General features: G+C 55.7%; 3 non-coding genes across 3 annotated transcripts; 2 read left to right on the top strand and 1 right to left on the bottom strand.

Annotated features, from left to right (window-relative positions):
• Window positions 1-931: 931 nt before the first annotated feature.
• TRNAN-GUU (transfer RNA asparagine (anticodon GUU)) lies at window positions 932-1,005 on the bottom strand. The gene has a single exon. It is a non-coding gene; the product is annotated as a tRNA-Asn (tRNA).
• Window positions 1,006-1,559: 554 nt separating this feature from the next.
• Window positions 1,560-1,631, top strand: TRNAH-GUG (transfer RNA histidin (anticodon GUG)). The gene has a single exon. It is a non-coding gene; the product is annotated as a tRNA-His (tRNA).
• Window positions 1,632-3,475: 1,844 nt separating this feature from the next.
• On the top strand, window positions 3,476-3,547 carry TRNAE-UUC (transfer RNA glutamic acid (anticodon UUC)). The gene has a single exon. It is a non-coding gene; the product is annotated as a tRNA-Glu (tRNA).
• The last annotated feature ends 1,521 nt before the right edge of the window (window positions 3,548-5,068 follow it).

Below are 5,068 nucleotides of genomic sequence, written 5' to 3' on the forward strand. Positions count from 1 at the left end.
AGGAGAAAGGTGTGATACCTACAGAACACAAAGATGAAGATGATGTGGGCTTTCTGGTGGGAAGCAGTGTGAGAAGGCCCTGGAGCAAACTTCAAAGTCAACGAGGATGTCCCCTCCAAAAAAGGCTTTCAAAAATGAAGGTGACACTGACACAGAAATGTTGACAGACTACATCACCAGCAGACCCACACTACGAGAAAGGTTACACGTACCACATGGGAATCTGCATTTAGCCAAAGGGACGGAAGGGCAACAGACTGGTAACCGCGTGGGAAAATAGATAAGATTCTTTTCTTATTACTTAAATCTCTTTAAAAACACGAGACAGATGAAACCAAAGTAGTAAGGATGGGTTTGGGGGTTTCTAACACGAAAAGTAAACGGCACGATGGCTACAGCATAAAGATGGACAGGGAAGAAACGTGAAGAGGTAGGGGATCCCTTAGAGGGAAGCCGGGAAATTACAGGTGTATGCGGCTATAAAGCTTGAAGCAGTCGCTGAAATAACAAAACAAAGAGTTACAGCTAATAAGCCAAGGAGGGAAAGGAGTGGATCATAGAAAAACCACGGAAACACTACGTCAGAGCAGTTGCTCTTCCAGGACTTTACCCTGTAGAAGTAGTCGTCTAGTACAAGAACGATGACGACAGCAGTATTTTATCCATACTATCCTCGAATCAACTTAAAGAGTATAAGGAAAGGATTCAATAAATACTGGCACAAACACACGCAGGCAGAAACTTCTCTGCCTCGTTAAAAGGCATTCGGAGGGTTGTACTCATTCGAGGACGTCCGGATTCGCAGCGACCTGTTCTCCTCCACAGCTCTCCTTCTCCAGAGTCCGCGGTGGCCTTCGAATCTTGGCCTCGGTCCTCCTGTTGTGCACAGGCCAAACGACAGGACCCTTTCTGCCTTCTAAAAATACTGCCGCGTCCCTGGGTGGGCTCGAACCACCAACCTTTCGGTTAACAGCCGAACGCGCTAACCGATTGCGCCACAGAGACCTTCGGGAAGCCTCCGCCCACATCCCGGTAGAGAGCGAGCACGCGCTCAACGCTAGGGGGAGCCACCCGCCTCCTGGGGGCGGGGGGGGTGGGAGTGGCCCGCCCCCTCCCCGGAGAAGCCGAAGGCCAACTGGTTCCCGGGAGGTTTCTCCCCGTGGATTCCGCGGGCACCCGACCTTCGGCGCCGCTGGCGCTCGGCTTGCTCCACTCAGCGGCGGTCGGTGTGGGGGAAGCTGGAGAGAGGGTGGGGTGCGGCTGCTCAGAAGGCGGCAAACGCCAAGAGGCGGCAAAGAAAAGCGGGGGAGGCGGGGACGGGATGGCGAGACTGCCCAGGACCCGGATTGAGGGACCGGACAATGGTTTTTTGGTGGTGGTTTTGTCCTTATCGCGTAGGAGGTTCCGAGGAAGGGAAGGAAGATCCGAGAGCGGGTAGGAGAGACGCCACAGCACCAGTACCTGCAGTTTGTCCGATGAGAAAACAGTGCAGCTACAGGAATGATTTTGCGTCAAAAGTCCTATTGCGACTGGAAGGCCGGCCGCCGGGAGGGTGGCGCGCCGTGATCGTATAGTGGTTAGTACTCTGCGTTGTGGCCGCAGCAACCTCGGTTCGAATCCGAGTCACGGCACTCTTCTCGGCCCCTGGCGACCCGTCCCTTTTACTTTGTCTTTAAACACCCCCACCCTCGGGGCGCCAGCGCCTCGAACCTGGGGGCCCGAGAGCCCTGCTTTCCGCTGGCCACTGGGCGCCGGGAGGTCTTCTTCATTCACCCGAAGGAAAGGAAAACTCCACTCGCCGCTAACCTCGGGACCTTCTCCGCTCTGACTCGGAGCGTAAGGAAACTCAACCAAATGGCTTTTCTTCAGCGCGCCTCCAAACGAGGACAAGTCCTGGAGTCCCCAGCTGTCCAGCGAGAAGCCTCGTGGGCTGTCCTTGCTGGGAAGTGGCGTCCCCGTGGTCCTCAAAAAACCTTAAGGATCTTCAAAGACCAGAGAAAAGTGCCTGTCAGGTAAGTGACAGCTCTTCCACAGACCTGTTGAGCGCCTCAGACCTTGGCTCCTGCGAATCTCTGTCTCGGGGGAACTCTTTCAGTCCTTGGCTGTAGTCCTTGGCGTCATCGCAGCAACCTCTCCAGTGGCTCGTGGCATACCCTCAAGGGTTTGAAAATGCCTGTCGGCAGCCCCTTCCACGCCCGACGGTATTTATTCATCGCGATACCACTGAGAGTTGTGCTTGTTGCACATCCTTGCCAGGATGGGGTGTTTCCCATCCTTACCAGTAGTGCTATCTCGATGTGATTTTAACATCCATTTCCCTAGCGGCCAAAAATACTGAGCACCCTTTTATGTGCTGTGTTGGCCTCGTGTATCTTCTTTTCCGAAGGATCTGTTCATGTCTTTTACCTATCTCAAAAACTTGAGTTGCCTGATTTTTTTTTTTTTTTTAATTATCAGTTTGGAGGCGCTCACAGCACCCTATAGCTACAGGTGTGGGGGTTTGCTTGCTTGCTTGCTTGCTTGTTTTTTGTTTGTTTGGTTGGTTGGTTGGTCAGATATGTTTTGTGAACATTTTCTCCCTGTCTGTGGCATGCTGTTTTCACTGTCTTGGTGGCGTCTTTGAATGAGAAGATATGGTTAAAGTTGATGAAGTCTAACTTGCCCTGTCTTTTTTTTTTTAAGTACATATTTTTTCCTGGTTCTTGTTTAGGAAATCTTTGCCTACCACCAAGTCACAAAGTAACCTCCAAAAGGTTTATGCCTTCAACTTTTATGTTTTAGGAGGCACCTCCCATTAATTTTTGTGTGTAGTGTTGGGTAGCAGTAAAGCTGTTTCCGCCCCCGATATTGAACCTATTTCCTTACCCGGTTGAACTGTTTCTGTTGAAAACGAATTCACCAGGTCATCTGTGGGTCAGTTTCAAGTCTCTCGGCTCGGTCCATTTATCTGTGTGTGTCTCCTGATGCCGCTGGCACATTGCAAGGTCAGTAGGGGCTCAGAGTAAGTCTTCAAGTCGCGTAGGGTGAGCTGCGGGGGCAGCAGGTTGTAGGCGGCATAGATCCGGAGTCCAGTTCCCGGCTGCGGAGCCTTCCTTGAAAGCGGTCTCAGTCCGCCGGAATCCACCGGGTGATGCGAGGACCCCGGGGTGTCACGCCGGGCGCCTCCCTTCCCGCGCTCTCGCGGCACCGCCTGTCCGCACGCTACCGCCTCGCGAAGGCGCGTCACCAGGGCGGCTCTGAGGGGCGACCGGGCCGGGCCGGGGCGACTCGCGCCGGGACGGGTGGGCCAGGCAGGGCCCTGGCGGCCCTCGGGGCGTCTCCTGCGGCCTCTTGTGTTGGAGAGGGCGGGGACGGACGGTCCTTGTGAAAGGGCTCCGGGGAGGACGGGTGACCTCCCTGAAGGCTCAAGGCCTTCCACGGCTCAGGGGGACAGGACTTCCGTGGGAAGGCGGTAGAAGAAAAGGCTCCCGCGTGCTCCCTGGTGGTCTAGTGGCTAGGATTCGGCGCTTTCACCGCCGCGGCCCGGGTTCGATTCCCGGTCAGGGAATCGCTTTTTTGACCAGGCATCTTCCCTTCTAGCCCTGCAGCTGCGCGCCGGCGGTGTGCTCCCCCCACCGCACCGACTCTTCCTCTCCCGCGGCCGGGGGGAAACGATGGCTGGCCCCTTGGCAGGGCGCGCCGGGCTTGATTGTGTCCAGGTCCGCCGCCCGCAGAAGTGACTGCAGAGGGCCACTAAGCAGCTGACTCGTGTTTACGTCTACGCGGCGGAGGTTCAAATCCCCGTGGGGCCGCCCCAGAGGCGCCCACCAGGCTAAGCTCTGGATCCCAGGTCTGGAGGCCAGGCCACGTCGCGGGGTTCGTGTGTACCCCGGACGCGAGCCGGTGGGCCCAGTTCCTCAGCTCAGTTCGTGCGGGGAAAGCGTACTACGCGTTCGGACCCGATACCCGCGAGGGCTGAAGGGAGCGGGTCCTCCCCGAAGGCTGTCTCATTTGCAGATTAAGCGGCGTAGGGAGGTGATGTTAGCTGACGCAACAAAAGGCAGCGAGTGAGGGGTGCACTAAACGGAAAACTTACTGCTTCCGTAAGCCGAAGGTAGGGGTAGAAATCCACACCCGGATCCCAAAACGATGATACCCCAGTCAAATCCCCCAGTTTCTCCCAAGGGCTGTTGCATTTAGACCCTGTAGACTTTACCAGGCGCTGGGCCCGTTTTCTTTTTTCCCTTCGACCCTGGCTCTGAAGACCTGTTGAGGTAAATGTGACGTTCCGGTAAGGCTGGAAGAGAGAGCGAGCCAGGGCCGACGGAGGTGCTGTGGACCCAGCAGGCTGCAGAGGCGACCGGTGCGGGGTGGAGACCAGGCCGCGCAGGGGCTGCGGGGCGGTGAGTGTGGGGCCGCTGCCGAAGGCGGATGGCCTCAGGGGCCAACTCGTGGGTTCTCGTGGGGGCAGGTGTGCGAGGGGAGAGGGGCGAGTGTCTCTTGAACTCCTTTCGGGAGCGGTTTGGAAGAATGGCGAGGGCTGGGTGGAGGAGAAGTTGGTGACCCTGAGTGTACCAGGCAGGAATGGAAGGCTGTAGGGGTCGGTGGAGGTCCGCTATAGGCAAAGTTAACTATTTTCTTGACGGTGGGGTATTGACTGCATTTTCCGTCCGTTACTTGGCTGGGTGCTTTTGTTCTGGCGGTGGTTCCGCCCCCCCTCCTTTGTTTTTCCTTTTTTCTTTCTTTTTTTGCTTCTTTATGTCTCCTCTCCTCTCCTTGCCCCCAAGACTGTCTTTTCTTCACTCTTGTTCTCGCTGAGACCCTAGGTGTGTGCGCAGTGGGGCACCCTGAGGCTGCTTTCTACAGACCCTTCGGTGGAGGAAGCATGGTTGAGGGGTTGGAGGTGCACAACACCGCCCGGTTCCAGCAGGCCGCACGGGAACCTTCTGTGGTGGTTCACTCCAAGAAATCCAGGAATTCTAAATTCATCCCTGCCATCTGGGTAATGATGAAGGCAGAGTTTTCCAAAGTAAGAGAAGAATACCATCTATTTCATTTCTGATTACAAGGTCTTTTTGTGTGTGGGTTT

Source organism: Mustela nigripes, unplaced genomic scaffold (genome assembly GCF_022355385.1).
Source record: "Mustela nigripes isolate SB6536 unplaced genomic scaffold, MUSNIG.SB6536 HiC_scaffold_2148, whole genome shotgun sequence".
NCBI lineage: Eukaryota > Metazoa > Chordata > Mammalia > Carnivora > Mustelidae > Mustela > Mustela nigripes.